At 46.3% G+C, this 18111-nt stretch overlaps 1 protein-coding gene across 1 annotated transcript in view; it reads right to left on the bottom strand.

Annotated features, from left to right (window-relative positions):
* Positions 1 to 8815, bottom strand: part of LOC133138356 (DENN domain-containing protein 2D-like) — a 56202-nt gene extending 47387 nt beyond the window's left edge. The window contains 1 exon segment of the mRNA XM_061257009.1: positions 8592 to 8815. The gene's annotated coding sequence lies outside the window, so the exon portion shown is untranslated.
* Positions 8816 to 18111: the final 9296 nt, after the last annotated feature.

Raw genomic sequence — 18111 nt, 5'->3', positions numbered from 1 at the left:
GTGCATGTCTGTACTCTGGTGAGTGTGTTACTGCCTGCATGTCTGTACTCTGGTGAGCGTGTTACTGCCTACATGTCTGTACTCTGGTGAGTGTGTTACTGCCTGCATGTCTGTACTATAGTGCATGTCTGTACTCTGGTGTGTTACTGCCTGCATCTCTGTACTCTGGTGCATGTCTGTACTCTGGTGCATGTCTATACTCTGGTGCATGTCTGTACTCTGGTGAGTGTGTTACTGCCTGCATGTCTGTACTCTGGTGCATGTCTGTACTCTGGTGAGTGTGTTACTGTCTGCAAAAGACACATGAGAAGGATGTATGGGAAGATGTCCAGTCTATTAATAGCTGAAATGAATAGCAGGCTGAAATGACAGGAGGTTACTCCCTGAGAGAAATACCTCAGCCAGCAGCAAACATCTTCTCAGTGTTGCTGCAATATTGCAATGGCTTGACTCCCAAAATATCACATGGATTGTCTGAGCATTATGTTTATGAATAATAACAATAATAATAATGTCATGCGTTAACTGGGATCTGTGGACATTTATTACACTCAATCTGGTCATTTGGACAAAATACAACAGTATGACTAGTTATTGGGAAATACATCCATGCATACATGTATGCATACATACACTTTATTAGATAGATAGATAGATAGATAGATAGATAGATAGATAGATAGATAGATAGATAGATAAATACTTTATTCATCCCGAGGGAAATTTTAGGCATCCAGCAGCTTATACATACACACATATGCACACATATCTCACACACATAAAGATCAAAATCACTCACAGAAAAGTAAGACGTAAAGAGCATGTGAAGTGATTACAAAAGCCTTGTAGGGACTGGCCCTGTGATATATTGACCATGATAAGGTGCTATGGTAGATTGTGTGGAATGGTGGTGGTGCAAAAGTACAAAGTAAACAGTAAACAGTAAACAGTGCAGGGATTTACTCAGTGCAAGTTGTGCTTGTTGTTAAGTATGACTACCGGCATACAATGAGTGTGAACATAAAATAATTGCTTAACAAAGAATAATAATATAATTTAAGCATAAAAGAGCATCAGAAAGTAAAATAAAATTATAAAGGAACAGCATGTAGAAAAGTCAACAGGGATAAAAGTGAGGATTACAGTCGAGATTGTGTAGAGGGCTAATATAGCCTGTTAGGACAGTCAGACAGATAATGGATAGACCTGTACACCAGCTCTTTAATGCAAATATCAAATCAGTCAATCCTGTCCACAGCACAACAGTCTCTATAGTTTACAGAGAATGGTGCGAAAAACAAAAACCATCCAGTGACTGGCAGTTCTGTGGGCCAATGAAAATGCCTTGTTAATGAGAGAGGTCACAGGAGAATGGCCAGACTGGCTCAAGCTGACAGGAAGTAACTCAAATAGTCATGTTACAACAGGCATGCAACTCTGAACAAAAAACACATAGAATCTTAATTGGCTACGGCAGCAGAAGACCAATAAGTAAAAAATGCCTAAGTGTAATAAATACCTAATGGAGTGGTCACTCAGTGTACATGCATACTTTTCTAAACATACATGTGTCTTACTGTTACATGGCTTATTTCTATTGATGTGTGGCCAATGTGTTTAAAAGGGAAAGGACTTGCTTGCGTAGGCTAAGGGATTCTGCAGCACGGAGTCAGTACGGAGAGAGGACTCGCGTAGGCTGGGGGATTCTGCAGCACAGAGTCAGTACGGAGAGAGGACTTGCGTAGGCTGGGGGATTCTGCAGCACGGAGTCAGTACGGAGAGAGGACTCGTGTAGGCTGGGGGATTCTGCAGCACGGAGTCAGTACAGAGAGAGGACTCGTGTAGGCTGGGGGATTCTGCAGCACGGAGTCAGTACGGAGAGAGGACTCGCGTAGGCTGAGGGATTCTGCAGCACAGAGTCAGTACGGAGAGAGGACTCGCGTAGGCTGGGGGATTCTGCAGCACGGAGTCAGTACGGAGAGAGGACTCGCGTAGGCTAGGGGATTCTGCAGCACGGAGTCAGTACGGAGAGAGGACTCGTGTAGGCTGAGGGATTCTGCAGCACGGAGTCAGTACGGAGAGAGGACTCGCGTAGGCTGAGGGATTCTGCAGCACGGAGTCAGTACTGAGAGAGGACTTGCGTAGGCTGGGGGATTCTGCAGCACGGAGTCAGTACGGAGAGAGGACTCGCGTAGGCTGAGGGATTCTGCAGCACAGAGTCAGTACGGAGAGAGGACTCGCGTAGGCTAGGGGATTCTGCAGCACGGAGTCAGTACGGAGAGAGGACTCGCGTAGGCTGGGGGATTCTGCAGCACGGAGTCAGTACTGAGAGAGGACTCGTGTAGGCTGGGGGATTCTGCAGCACAGAGTCAGTACGGAGAGAGGACTCGCGTAGGCTGGGGGATTCTGCAGCACGGAGTCAGTACGGAGAGAGGACTCGCGTAGGCTGGGGGATTCTGCAGCACAGAGTCAGTACTGAGAGAGGACTCGCGTAGGCTAGGGGATTCTGCAGCACGGAGTCAGTACGGAGAGAGGACTCGCGTAGGCTGGGGGATTCTGCAGCACAGAGTCAGTACGGAGAGAGGACTCGCGTAGGCTAGGGGATTCTGCAGCACGGAGTCAGTACGGAGAGAGGACTCGCGTAGGCTGGGGGATTCTGCAGCACGGAGTCAGTACGGAGAGAGGACTCGCGTAGGCTGGGGGATTCTGCAGCACGGAGTCAGTACGGAGAGAGGACTCGCGTAGGCTAGGGGATTCTGCAGCACGGAGAGGAGAGGACTCGCGTAGGCTGAGGCCCTGTGACACACCCGGTGCCACGCCCCACGTCCTTCAGTGGCCCAGGCCTGAGGGGAAGGCCGAAGATCAATATCATAATGATAACTGCAAAAATATTTAGCAAAGGAACTAGGACATTTTGACAGGGTACCTGTTCTTGGCTCTTTTGAGTGTTACCTGAGTGGACTTAAGCAATCTCTGTGGGTATAAGATCAGAATGGTGATGCCAATAATTTACCACGTTTGGTATTCCTGTGAATCAGGCGTGTCCAATCTTACCCGCAAAGGGCTGGTGTGGGTGCAGGTTTTTGGTTTAGCCCAGTACAAGTATACCTGATTCAACTAATTCAGGAATCAAAACCTTGATAAGCAGAGTCAGCTGTCATCATGCTGTGCTAAAACAAAAAACCTTTTCGTCTTAAGATTGGACACCCCTGCTGTCAATTATTGGTTTGTGCTAGCCATAGCACCTAATGTGACTTTTATGGTAAAAATATGAATTTTCATGACAAATAAGTACAAAATATTAAATCATGCACCTCCAATATGAGATGTTGAATTACGGTCCTTTATCTCTGAGGTATGAAAGTACATAAAGTGCCAGAATATGAATCTCTGTTCAAGTGGACCCTGGATGCTAGCAGAGCACATGCTAACCGTGAGCATGAGAGAGAGCAGTGCCGTTGAAGCACAGGGACATATGATGATGATCTGAAGCAAACTGTCCTGCTGCACAGAATTAAATCGTATCAAGTTGTGTCTGGGGATGTATGATCCCCCGGGGCCCGTGAGAGGGGCGCAGAGGGCGCCCCCCGCGAGGGAAAGGCCTGTTTGGAGAGCAAGCAGAAAAGGGGTTATTTTTAGCTATGGGACAGCCCTGGGAACTTGGAGCCTGATAGATCGGATGCAACCCCTATGAGCTAAAAACTACAGGTCCCAGAACTACATGGCTCATGTGATCTCAGCTACAGGCCCCCTGACTTCAGAACTACAGGCCACATGAGTTCAGAACTACAGGCCCCATGAGGTCAGAACGACAGGCCCTGCTCCTATGTTCCATTTCAACATCTCCCTTCAGCCAGATTTAACTCAGCTTCAATACCCTGAATCAGGGTACTGGATTGGAGGAGCTGTGCTTGGTTGGGCTGTATCAGGGTATTGGATTGGAGGAGCTGTGCTTGGTTGGGCTGTATCAGGGTATTGGATTGGAGGAGCTGTGCTTGGTTGGGCTGTATCAGGGTATTGGATTGGAGGAGCTGTGCTTGGTTGGGCTGTATCAGGGTATTGGATTGGAGGAGCTGTGCTTGGTTGAGCTGTATCAGGGTACTGGATTGGAGGAGCTGTGCTTGGTTGGGCTGTATCAGGGTACTGGATTGGAGGAGCTGTGCTTGGTTGAGCTGTATCAGGGTATTGGATTAGAGGAGCTATGCGGGCACTGGTATACTACAAGGCTGCATCAGGCAGCTTTCGTTCAGCTTGTGGACCTGCCATTGGCTCACATCCAGTGTGCTGAAGTAATCTGAATCTTGAGGTTTGGTGGCCTGTGGTATCATTTCACACATATTTTTAAAGGATTACCATATACATGGGCTGCGGCTACAACTCTGTAAAAAGCAGAAATTGGGCACAAATGAGCATCAATCTGGCCCAGGGCAGTGTGCATTGTGTCCAGCTGGCGGCTTTGCTTCGCTCAGGGATGTGGGAGGGACACAGGCAGTAGATAGTAAGCAGTGTTCACTGCTGAAGCAACTCCTGCTGGCTGCCCGGGTGCCCGTGGCTGGCTTTCTGCGCACGCGTATGAATGGGTCTCCTCCGCCCCTACCCTGCACAACCTGTGGCTGCAGTGTGAGAATAAGCAGTTGGCTGGCAGGCGCGAGTTTCAGAGAACCTTCTCTCTAATGAGCCGGCAGAAGGGGCTGCATGTCAGCATGCTCGTGTCATAGAGTCTGCAAACTGGACTTTCCACATTCAGGTGGGATAGGAGAGGCAAAAATGCCCCAAAAAAAAAAAAAAAAATGTTCATTACAAATTTTAAAGATGTAAAATTATTATATGCAGTTGTAAATCCTAGTATATAGAGTGACTTTTGTAAAGGATCAGTCCAATTCTGTAGTGGAGGTTAATTTAGTTAATTTCTCTATTGGACGTTTTCTACAGTAGCTACATTAAATTCTAGGCTTTCGTGGTTTCGTGGTTTCTTTTTAGTGGTACATGTTAAAGTTCTATATTAAAATGGTAGATAGATATGGTCAGTTTCTTATGATGTGTGTCTCTTTAAAATAACTGTTAAAGACTATGGGCCAAATTTACTAAAGGATTACGATCGCAAAAGCAGTGGCTACAAGGTTGCAATACCTAAGTCAGATTTACTAAACAGTCGTAATGGGTCAAAGTGGGTTGTAATGGGTCACTATTAGGATGTAATCTTCAGGGATTAGGTCACTTTGCAACTTTCCTTGTGGTGAATAGCTAAATGTGCTGTATACCTGTAGTAAAGGTGCTAAATAAGGTAGAGATTATGGAAATAAAGACAATTAAGTAACCCGCCTGATTTACACGTTTTCATTATCACACAGCATATATATTTTTTGAATTCAAGGTATAAGTGGGGCGGCACGGATGGTGCAGTAGCACTGCTGCCTCACAGCAAGGAGGTCCTGGGTCCGACTGGGGCCGAAATAAAGACAATTAAGCACCCCGCATGATTTACTAAAGCATGCATTAATTGCAAATCCCCTCTTTGAGTGAAAATCTTTAGAACTCCTGACAGCAGGTGGTAATTTGTCTGCCCTGATATAGCCTATAGCTCACACAAGAAGAAAGTGGTATACAGTTGCAATCAAAATTATTCAACCCCCATTGCACATTAGATTTATTGGCAAAATATAGAATTTCTCAGCTGTTTGCAATAAACAAATTACACAAGAACTGTTTGAGTAGTTCAATGAAACATAATATTACAAAATATTACAAGGGTTTTTAACCACATTCAACACAAAACTACTTTTAATCACTACTGCAGCCTCAAAATTATTCAACCCCTTCATGACAAGCATCTTCAGTACTTAGTAGAGCACCCTTTTCCTGTTATGACCTGCTGCAAACGCGATGCATAGCCAGACACCAGCTTCTGACAGCGTTCCTGAGGAATCCTAGCCCATTCCTCATGGGCAATGACCTCCAGTTCAGTAATATTCTTGGGTGTGCGTTTGGCAACCGCCTTCTTCAAATCCCACCAGAGATTTTCTATGGGGTTCAAGTCAGGCGACTGTGACGGCCACTCTAGAATCTTCCATTTCTTCTTCTGAAACCAAGCCTTGGTGGACTTTGAGGTATGCTTGGGATCATTGTCCTGCTGGAAGGTCCACGAACGCCCAAGCTTCAGCTTCATCACAGACGGCATGAGGTTTTTCCCTAAGATTTCCTGATACTTGACTGAATCCATCGTGCCCTCCACACGCTGCAGGTTTTCAGTGCCAGAGGCAGCAAAGCAGCCCCAGAGCATCACTGAGCCACCGCCATGCTTCACTGTAGGCAGGGTGTTCTTTTCAGCATATGCTTCATTCTTCTTCCTCCAGACATACCACTGATCCATAGGCCCGAAAGGTTCCAGTTTTGTTTCATTGCTCCACAGAACAGAATTCCAAAACTTCTGTGGCTTATTTAGATGGTTTTGAGCATATTGGAGCCGACTTTTCTTGTGCTTTTAGGTCAGTAGTGGTGTACGTCTTGGAGTCCGGGCATGGAGCCCTTCAGTGTTCAGTATGCGCCTTACTGGGCAAACTGAAACCTCAGTGCCTGCTGCCACCAAGTCTAGTCAAGTTTTACAATCACTCTAGGGTTTAGACCACTTGCCTCCTCAGGAATCTGGTGGCAGCCGCTGATAGCTTCCTCTTTCTGCCACATCCAGGTAGTGTAGCCACTGTTCCTTTACTTTCCTTTACTTTAAACTTGCAAACTATGCTTCCAACTGTATCTCTAGGAACATTCAGTGCTTTTGCTATCTTTTTGTATCCTTTTCCTTGTTTGTGCAAGGCAATGATCTCTTCTCTGAACCTTTTGGACAATTCTTTTGACTTAGCCATATTTCTAACATGGAATCAAACGTCACTCTCAACAAACCCCTAGCCAGTCCAGGTATTTATGTGTTAGTAATTAAACTAATTAGTTGCACCAGGTGTGCTTGAAACAGAGAGTTGGGTAATTTTGATTAGTTGCATCAGGTGTGCTTGAAACAGGGGGTAGAATCATTTTGAGACAGGGGGTTGAATAATTTTGAGACTGCAGTAGTGATTAAAAGTAGCAATTTGTGTTGAATGTGGATAAAAACCCTTGTAATATTTTGTAATATTATGTTTCATTGAACTACTTAAACAGTTCTTGTGTAATTTGTTTATTGCAAACAGCTGAGAAATTGTATATTTTGCAAGTGGACCTTGTATATAAGTTGGGGCCAATAAATATAAATTCAGTACTGACCTCGGAAACCCATATCATATAAATCGCCACAGTTTCTTTAAAAAGGCACATCCCTAAAGCAACTGCATTGCAGGAAGAAAGTGGAAGATTTGATTCACTGATTGCAGCCTCTGTGGGTGATTTTGTCAACTTCTTCCTGTCACATGATCTGCTCTCTGTAGAAATTTTGACACTATTAAAGTGTTGCCTAAATATTTATTGTGCAAAGTCTTCATACGCCTGTGAGTAATGTGAAACACAGTGAGGAAATTTCAAAAGCACCAAGGTATTATTACAACACAAAACTATTAGTTTTGGCTGCTTTCATTTCAATTCACTCTGGTTAAGAGTATATTCTAATAATAATATGATAACTGCTCAGTAATGTTATGTAACTACAATTGTGTTATTAATATTATTATTATTATTATAATACTTTGCAAATAATTCAGCAATTCTGCAGGCAAAAACGCATTGTTAATGAGAGACGTCAGAGGAGAATGGCCAGACTGGTCAAAGCTGACAGGAAGGTGACAGTAATGCAAATAACCTCACATTACAACAGTGATATGCAGAAGAGCATCTCTGAACACACAAGGCATCATAACTCTAAGTGGTTAAGCTACAGTAGTAGAAGTCTAAAAAATAAGTCTAATAAATAAGTGCTTGGTGAGTGTATATATTATTAGCATTAGCATAGGCGAATGTACATATGCTAATGCTAATGTACATATGCTAATGCTAATGCTAATGCTAATGCCCACTTGTATTCCACACCTGCATACCCCGAAGATGCTCCGCAAGCTGCCAACATACAGCGAGGTCACTTAAGGTCGTCTTCCTGCTGCATTGAGGCTCCCTGTTCAATAATGGGTGGAATGTGCAATGCAAATTCACTAGCAATTCACTTCACTCACACACAGAAAGTGCAGTGTGTAACTGTATGTGTGTTGGTATGTTTGTGCGATCTTCCGCATCATGGTAAATAATGAATGAATTGAAATTTGTTTCTCAGAAGAATATTCTGAGCATGGCTTCCTGTTAAACTTGTCTCAGCCTCACACATGTATGTAAATGTATGCAAATGTTTTTATGAAATTGGCAGCCATATTGGGGAGAACGGCATGCTGGGAAACAGAGTCACAGACAAGCAGAAAGTAATCCTGACAGAGTCCAATCAGCCCCCGACCTAATCAGAACCACTCCATTGGACCAGAACCTACTCTGCACCCGACTCACCTGCAGAGCCCAGAGCCCACAGGAGCCGTTGGCGTACGAGGGCGTGCGGATACTCTGTGTGTTTTATGCTGACCTACAGGCTACAGGAGAGCCAGGAAGAACACTGCAGCGGCACTCACCTTAGCCCAGCACTCTCTGCTCTGTCTCCACGGCGATCAGCGGCGGGGCACCCTGGAGGCTGCAGGGCAGGTCAGCGTGCGGAGACCGCTGTGCTGTTGTCCGCAGATCTCTCTCTCCTCTTCTGTCTTTTCTGGGACGGAGATCGCAGCGAACAGAGATTGAGGAAGTTCAGCCGCTCTAAAAACAGCAGTCGGACTTTGCACCTTGCCTGACGAGGGAGGGGATTTCCTGTGTGGCAGATGCATATGCCGCTACGCCCGGGAGGATGTTTCGGGTGGGGCCGTCAGATTGCCCCGCCCCTGTCTCCCCCCCTTCTCCTCTTGCTCATTTCCTCTTTGATGCCGACCTGGGTCAAATACGTAATTGTTTTGGATTCAAATACTTTTCTGCGCTCAATTGATCTTGCCTGGTGCAGTCGAGCCAACCAAGAGGACCAGAGAGTTTTTGAGAGTATTTCATAAGTTCTAATACACCGCTCGGTAAAGACAAGCTCAGTAAAGTGTAGATAAGTATTGGAATCCAAAACAATTACGTATTTGACCCACATCTGCCCTGACTATGCTCTTCTTTCTGCCAGAACTGGGCTTTTAAGCAGCCATGGTCTTTTAAACTGCCAACCACAGACAAGCATTCAAACATTTGCCACGTCATTCATAGTTATTGCACAAATACTTACCTGTCATAGTCAACATTGCTACACATACAGGGACAGCACTGAAAGTCTACAGTCAGTCTACAGTCTACAATGGCCTAGAAGAGACACATACATTTAAAATCTTACCAGCAATCAGGTGCAAATTGATGCAAAACAACAGAATGGGCCAGACATATTCCAATGTTGTGCAGTAAAATGTCCAGTGTTAATTAAACACTTACAGACTACACATTACTCTGCGCCTCTCACAACAGGCACCTAACTGTAGTTTGACCATTGTTTCAACTAACAGATTATTCTTGGGTGGTCCCTCAAAAAAACATAAGATGTTCAGTACGCGCCACTTTGAAGGTTTTGCTTCTGGAGTTTGTAGTTAGAGACTTGCAGTCATGTCCTCTTTACTCCTAATAAATGGGAATATACAGGAGATGGCGCTGTTGAGCCCTTGTGCTCAGTGGCGGAATCCAGAGTTTTAGCGGGACTACAGAATGTACTTATTTAATTAAGCGGATGATCAGCAATAACAGTTCCTGAAATGTGTCACGTTGATTCGTCAGACAGATTGTTCTAAGAAGGAAGAACATCAGGCTATAAAGGAGACTCTCATGTCCTCAGCCCTCAAACTTATACCACGTTCATATTATCCAGGTAACGAAATACTCTGGGCCTTATTTTATATACTACGTTGCTAACTCAGCTATTTGCAGGAATGTTGCAGTATTTCAGATTAATATTTTACCGAGTCTGAGACAGACCTCTCCGTCTCATCTCACTTCTGGATCTGTCTCACAACATTCAAGGGCCCATCCCACCAGTTTGTGCACAAACACTCTCTGTCCACTCCGTTCTGCCAGGCTGCCCTATATGTGTGTTCGTTGATTCCTCTCTCATGGCTCCACCCTGGTGCAGAATGCAGGACTTTCCTTAACTAAGCTCATTCCAAGTGCCGCGGTGACAACGGACCATCAGTTTGTTGCCGTTGCACACCGAGGACTGGGGTTTGGCAGGACCGGTGGGCGAACCTGGCTTGCACCCCGGTCCTCAGTGTGCAACCGGGTTCAATCCCCGGTCCTGCCGAAACTAAGGTTGGCCGGCACACGTGGCTCACCGCTCTGAGAATAGGGGGAAGGGCTCGGCAGGGGCTGTAGAATCGGCGCATGCAGTAGAGCCCTGAGCCCACTCGCCAGAGACTCACAGTCACGGGAACTTCAGACGATGCGGCTTGTGGAAGGCAGACGATGCGGCTTGTGGAAGGCAGGCGATGCGGCTTGTGGAAGGCAGGCGATGCGGCTTGTGGAAGGCAGACGATGCGGCTTGTGGAAGGCAGGCGATGCGGCTTGTGGAAGGCAGGCGATGCGGCTTGTGGAAGGCAGACGATGCGGCTTGTGGAAGGCAGACGATGCGGCTTGTGGAAGGCAGACGATGTGGCTTGTGGAAGGCAGACGATGCGGCTTGTGGAAGGCAGACGATGCGGCTTGTGGAAGGCAGACGATGCGGCTTGTGGAAGGCAGACGATGTGGCTTGTGGAAGGCAGACGATGCGGCTTGTGGAAGCGTACCGCTCTCCAATACCCTGATCCTCCTGGGATCCACAGAAACACGGGTGATACAAAATGAAGAGAAAATGAGTAAAAAACAGAAACAAAAATAATACAATGTAAGCTGCACACACACACACATACATGCACACACCCTGCACCTCACCCTCCACCATCCCTGACTCTGTCGGCATCTGCCACTACTCTAAAAGATGGTGAGCACTCTTCTTTAGCATTTAACCTGCAGGTAGCCTGTGCATTGAGATTCTGGTCCTCATTCAACAGGCTCAACAAGAGTGCATGGAGGAAAGCTACTGAGCTGGCTCAGTAGCCTTCTCTCCTCCTCTCCTCTCTTCTCCTCCCTTAATCTCCTCTCTCTCATCCTCTCTCTGCTTTTCTTTATCTCTTCTGTTCATCTCCATTCCTTCACTAAAGCTGTAAATTCTCAGTTTGAGAAAACAATCCGATCAGAAATGATTGCAACTTTGATTCAGTCTTGACATCTAGTGGTGAACTATTGTGACTGAGTCACAGAAATGCAAACAGACTGGTTCAAAAGCAGTATTTTGGGAACACAGCACTTGAAAAGAACATGTTTTGCATATCTATGGGACTATTCCACAGTGGCTAGATTTATTTCATGGCTTTATAAACCTGCTGTAGGCTATGCTATGCATAGATTAACATTTTATGTGCAATGGAAGTTCACACAGAGTACCTTGGCTTTGCCATAGCTGGGGTGATGGCAGAGGTGAGTGTTCAAATTGAGAGTGACATCTTTTGGTTCAAATCTGCAACTACATATATACTCGCTGTCTGTTATCAACGGTTACAGTCCAAAATAACCTTCAAGCTGATTAAGAATGACCTGTGGTTCTAGTTCTTTTTTCTTTAGGTTTTCGTATCCGGACATATTTCGATTTGGACATATTGGAGAGAATTCCATGACTCTGGTGATATTACTTCATTCTATGGAAAAAAACTGAATGCTGCATCATGCGTTTAAGTGTTCTATAAAACACCTGGAAGGAAGCCAAAGAGGTAGTCATCCAGGTTTTTTTCTTCTTCATAAATTTATACCCAAATTACTGTTTGTAAATGCTTAGGATTTACTGTACATCCACATAGAATTAATTTGCATTGTCTTCCATTTTAAATTGCCCATGTAGACCTTTTATTGCAGGTATAACTATAGTAGATATGCAAATTAACCTGTAAAAGCACTGTATGTAATATCAATAATCATTAAAGTGTGTAAAATATGTGAAAATGTAATCATATTTAAAGTGTTTTAACCTTTTAATATGATGACATTTGCACATCATGGAATTCAGTAGGCATCATCATTCTTTGAATTCAAAATAAGATTTTCAGCTTTTAAATGAAATTTGGTCTCCCATTTGGCTGAGCAGGAAGTTAAAGGGCTAAACTACACCATTTATACATGGTGTTTAGCTTCGACATCATTTACACCTTAATTTGTAAATGAACCGCAGTAGAAAAATTTTTAAAATCATAATTTCACAAAACAAAATGAAGACAATAAATTGCACTTCCTCAGCATTCATGACCAGCACAATGACAGCAACAGCACAGTCATAACAGTCACGCAGCTCATTAAAACAAAAGCCCCCTCTCAGGAAAGAAACTCCTAAATCACGCCAAACAATCCTGAAAAACCTTAACATTGAACATTCTTTTGGGCAGAAAGGCAAATATGAAACAGATCTAGGAATACCACATGAAAAGGGACTGGTTGTGAGTCATGCCCTCTGCCACACACTCGCCCGATGCTTCATTTGACAACAGTGGATCCCAGTGGGGCAGCAATCTAAACATTTGCTGCCCTATAATGTTGAAACATTCATGGAAGAGCTTCAAATCCACCCACAACATTCAAAACATTGAGGGGGTTGCACCGCGTAGCGAAAAGTATGTTCAAACATGGGCAATCGCAGGGACAGCAATATCCCGGAATGTGTTTTGACAATATGGAAGCAATGAGCGTGTTTGGAACAACTCAATATCCATTCTCGCCAACAGAAGCAAGGCTACTGTACCATCACACCGCATGAAGCGTGAGTCGGCACGTGCCACAATTATCACACATTGTAAATCATTAGTCAATATACACAAGTTACACAGAGATACACAAGTTACACAGAAATACACAAGTTACACAGAAATACACAAGTTACGCAGAATAATTTATCAAGGCACTAAGGAAAGAGTCATATTCCTGAGAAAATGGTCACTATCACTGCACTGTTCATAGGAGAGGGGGTAGTTTAATAAAGGGATGGCGGGTGGGATGGACGGATTATAATGACTTACAGTAAGAAGGATCTCTAACAGCCTTTGGGTCTCAATACTCTAAAAAAGGTATGAGAAAAAGTTATAGAAGGAAAGGCTTGTGCACAAACGTGTCACTCCATTCATGAAGTGCAGCAAGATAACTCATGATTCAGAAAAGAAAAGGCTAGGAGTATAAGTCCTCAACTGACTCTATCACAATTGAAGCAGCACTCAGTTACAAGTGTTCCTGAGTGGGCGGCTTGAATTGTGATGGAATCAGTTGAGGTCTATTCTCCTGGCCTTTTATTCTGGATTACTGGGAAAATGTATCCTCCACTCATCCCCTTGCCCCATACTTCCAGATAAGACACATGGAGGAAGCTGGAGGAAGGGAGGATACATCTTTACAGTACTGGGATGCTCTCATCGCACAAGTGCGTGCGGCACGAGAGAGGAAAAGGAAGAGGCAGCTGGTTACCCTTGCTTTGAGCATTCCTGCTGGGAAAAAAAAACAGCTTAAGCTAGGTTTTGAAACAGTTGGTAACTGGTTGACTAGTGCAGACCAGCTACTCACTTGACATGGTTTGGCCAGCTCAAGCTAAAAACAGACAAGCTACCAGCTCATCAGCTCATACCCAGCGAGACCAGCTTTATGACCAGCTTGGCCATGCTGGTTGACCAGCTCATACCCAGCTAGACCAGCTTTATGACCAGCTTGGCCATGCCAGTTGACCAGGTCATACCCAGCGAGACCAGCTTTATGACTAGTTTGACCAGCGCAATGTTCAAGCTGGTATAGCTGGATTTTACGGCAGGAATCTGCCCTCTCTGTAATCGGAGGAGGATGTGTCAGCGTTGGGACAGACAATCCAAATCACACCGGGAAAAAAATAAAGTATCGGGGATAACAAAAAACAAACAACAAAGCAACTAAACCAAGAAACACTGAGCGTGTTTCTCTTAGTAAGGCGTGCCACATCACAAACAATCACAAAAAGCGATTGGGCAGGCTGGCTTTTATCGGGCTGTTAGCGTCAGCTGTGGCGATTGGGCAGAGCGTCATCTCCGCTGCACGCGCACAGGCCGGGGCGTCACGGCCTCGTCAGCGGCCCGCGGACATCGGCAGCCCGTCCCTCGCACACGCGGAGATACGGCGCCCTGCAGATAAGGCCCGCCGGAGAGCTGGAGCTGGCCGGGAGTCCTCAGACGCGGGGAAGGGGAAGTCACGGCACGGCCTGCCGGGCCCCGATAAGCGCCGCTATCAGAGCCGCCGTTTCCGCGGCAACCATTCACCTCTTCTCTCCTCGTCTCGTCCCGTTTCCATGGTGCTGTCTGACATCACACTGCGGAATCACACTGTTGTTCTTCGTTTTTGTTTCCTGTTTTGTTTTCGTCAAACCGCATTTTCTGAGTCATGCCTCATGTCTCCAAAAACCCAGCTCTTTAGCAAGAAAATAAACCCGCCGTACCGGGAAGACAACCAAACAATGCAACAGACACCAAACATTCTGCAGCTACACGGAGCGGTTAGATGGGCCTCGGATCTCATTTGTGCGGCAGCCGTGTCGTGGGCTCTGCCTGTGTACCCACGGTGGAATTTGCGGTACGTCACACACACACACGTTCGCCCGTCTGCGATTGGCTGGGAATGCAATGTGGGTCAACGTGAGTGTGGTGGTAAATGAAACTGTAAACGAAGCAGTGACTTAGACGGTAAGTGAAGCAATGATTGGAAGCAGTTGGATACGGATTTGGATGACCTTGTCGGTTTGGGGGGTAGATTCACCCTATCTTCTACAGATTACTGCAGAAATGGCTTGTGCTTAATGAAAACATCTCATTAAAAAATTGTTGCTGTGCTTTCCAGAGTAATAATCCCTTAGGTGACATAATACAACAGGAGGGCTAGTGACTTGTTTCATCCTAATGGCCCCCCACAGTACTACAGGACAGCCAGTGATTATTTTACATCCTAAAGGCCATGTTAGCTGACGTTTGTGGAGATCAGGAAAAGGTTTGAATATGTTGGTGAATGTTAGCTGAAGTTAGCTGACCAGCTACTAGGATCACTACTTTGATGAAAATCGGTTCAAAACTATTTCACAGTCTGCTGAGGAAATTATTTCTCAGCTATGGAGAGAAAAACATTTTGCTGTTTTCACCTGGATCATAATCATTCAACCCATACATTTGGAGGTTTACAGTACTGTTCACTGCAACCTTTCGTCTTTTATTTGGGGGCGACATGGCTCAGGCAGTAAGAGCAGTCGTCTGGCAGTCAGAGGGTTGCCGGTCGATCCCCCGCCCGGGCTGTGTCGAAGTGTCCCTGAGCAAGACACCTAACCCCCAAATGCTCCTGACGAGCTGGTCGGTGCCTTGCATGGCAGCCAATCGCCATCAGTGTGTGAGTGTGTGTATGAATGGGTGAATGAGAAGCATCAATTGTACAGCACTTTGGATAAAGGCGCTATATAAATGCCAACCATTTTACCATTTATGTTTGGCCACACAGCCAGGCCCCCATCTGCCTCCTCAAAAATAAAAGGAGCAGTTACACAGTCAGGCCAACAGATGGTGCTGCAGAGCACACCATTATTTACTCTACAGAAGTGGCTCTGTGGTGTCTTCAGCCTTCAGGTGTTCCTGTTTCTAATAGAAAAGCACCACTAGATACTCAGGGTTGTCATATACTGTAAATCTCTAAACCATGTTATAAAATAGGTGTGTTCCCACTCACTTGGAGCATGATTGATTGTGTAAAGCACAGATCAGGGAAAGCTTCTTTCTTGATCTCTGCAACCTCAGTGTGCCATATGGAGTGAGTCCATTTTAGCTTCCATTTTACAGTCGTGTCACATATCAAATATATAAAGGCTTTATACATTTTATGGGGGTATATAAACCTATGAAGGAAAAAAATGTGTTGTAGCCAGTTTAGCTCATTTCCACCATATGCAAAATGGCTGCCAGTACATAAGATGACATAGACCAAATTATCAATCAAGTCAGTGCCAAATAACAGTTCTAACAGATGCTGTAGAGAACCCATATATTGTGAAAATCCTTTAGGGAGCTCAAGGTTTTTATGTGAAATGTTCTTCATTTATTTCCTCCCTTTGTTTTGACGCATGGTGTGGAGGGATACACAGTGGTGTTTTTGGGGCAGTTGTCCCAGGTGGGAATGCCGGCAAAGTGAACGTGGTTGTTTCTGCGACTCCAGCTGTGCCCCCAGGGAACAGCCTTTCCCCCAGCGCAGGGAACAGCCTTTCCCCCAGCGCAGGGAACAGCCTTTCCCCCAGCGCAGGGAACAGCCTTTCCCCCAGCGCAGGGAACAGCCTTTCCCCCAGCGCAGGGAGCAGCCTTTCCCCCAGCGCAGGGAACAGCCTTTCCCACAGCGCAGGGAACAGCCTTTCCCCCAGCGCAGGGAACAGCCTTTCCGCCAGCGCAGGGAACAGCCTTTCCCACAGCGCAGAGGACAGCCTTTCCCCCAGCGCAGGGAACAGCCTTTCCCCCAGCGCAGGGAACAGCCTTTCCCACAGCGCAGGGAACAGCCTTTCCCCCAGCGCAGGGAACAGCCTTTCCCCCAGCGCAGGGAACAGCCTTTCCCCCAGCGCAGGGAACAGCCTTTCCCCCAGCGCAGGGAACAGCCTTTCCGCCAGCGCAGGGAACAGCCTTTCCCCCAGCGCAGGGAACAGCCTTTCCCCCAGCGCAGGGAACAGCCTTTCCCCCAGCGCAGGGAACAGCCTTTCCCCCAGCGCAGGGAACAGCCTTTCCGCCAGCGCAGGGAACAGCCTTTCCCCCAGCGCAGGGAACAGCCTTTCCCCCAGCGCAGGGAACAGCCTTTCCCCCAGCGCAGGGAGCAGCCTTTCCCCCAGCGCAGGGAACAGCCTTTCCCACAGCGCAGGGAACAGCCTTTCCCCCAGCGCAGGGAACAGCCTTTCCCCCAGCGCAGGGAACAGCCTTTCCCCCAGCGCAGGGAACAGCCTTTCCCCCAGCGCAGGGAACAGCCTTTCCGCCAGCGCAGGGAACAGCCTTTCCCCCAGCGCAGGGAACAGCCTTTCCCCCAGCGCAGGGAACAGCCTTTCCCCCAGCGCAGGGAACAGCCTTTCCCACAGCGCAGGGAACAGCCTTTCCCACAGCGCAGAGAACAGCCTTTCCCCCAGCGCAGGGAACAGCCTTTCCGCCAGCGCAGGGAACAGCCTTTCCCCCAGCGCAGGGAACAGCCTTTCTGCCAGCGCAGAGGACAGCCTTTCCCCCAGCGCAGGGAAAACAAGCCCGGGCAGCTGTGTGGATGGTCCGGACGGGACACGAGGACGGGGGACGGGGAACACCGTAGCCCAGGTCACAGGACACATCATCTGCTGTGTCTGAAACATTCTGCTCCCTGCTCATACGTGGGGGGGGGGGGGGGGCAACGCACAAAAATTAGCAACTACCAGTGTTCATTGTGTTCTTTTCGGTGAGAACTCATTACGGCCCAGAATGCAACCGCCACTTGGAAACAGCAGGTGTGGCTCTGAAGGACTCCCAGGTAACCATAGCATTTTGGTGAACAGACGCATATGGTAGGCCTACAGGAAGAAGTGAGTACAGGTGGAGGTAATGGTGAAGGTGAGGTTATACACAGAGGCTGAAGCTACCATTCTCAATTCCATTCCTATTATTCAATAAAACTTTCATCTGTCACATTGAAAGTCAGGAGTGTGTTTAGCTCATGAGAGCCAAAGCAAGTCATATTGTGGACAGTGCTGTGCTCTGGCCAAATTTGCTCATTATATATTATATATATATATCTTATTATATATATATATATATATATATATATATATATATATATATATATATATATATATATATATATATATATATATATTACTACAATAAAATACAGGTCAACCGCAGGATATGAGTACTTCCAGGTCGTAATAATGACATAATTCTCAATATTTCCATAGTGATTGAAAAGCATCCCCGCGGCAGTCATACAGCCACATCTGAGGCAAATGTTATTGGATTTAAACTGTGATCGACC

The sequence above is a fragment of the Conger conger genome, chromosome 10, assembly GCF_963514075.1.
Source record: "Conger conger chromosome 10, fConCon1.1, whole genome shotgun sequence".
In the NCBI taxonomy this organism is placed as follows: Eukaryota; Metazoa; Chordata; class Actinopteri; order Anguilliformes; family Congridae; genus Conger; species Conger conger.
The sequence above is the reverse complement of the archived record's forward strand: the minus strand, read 5'-3'. Positions and strand labels throughout refer to the sequence as shown.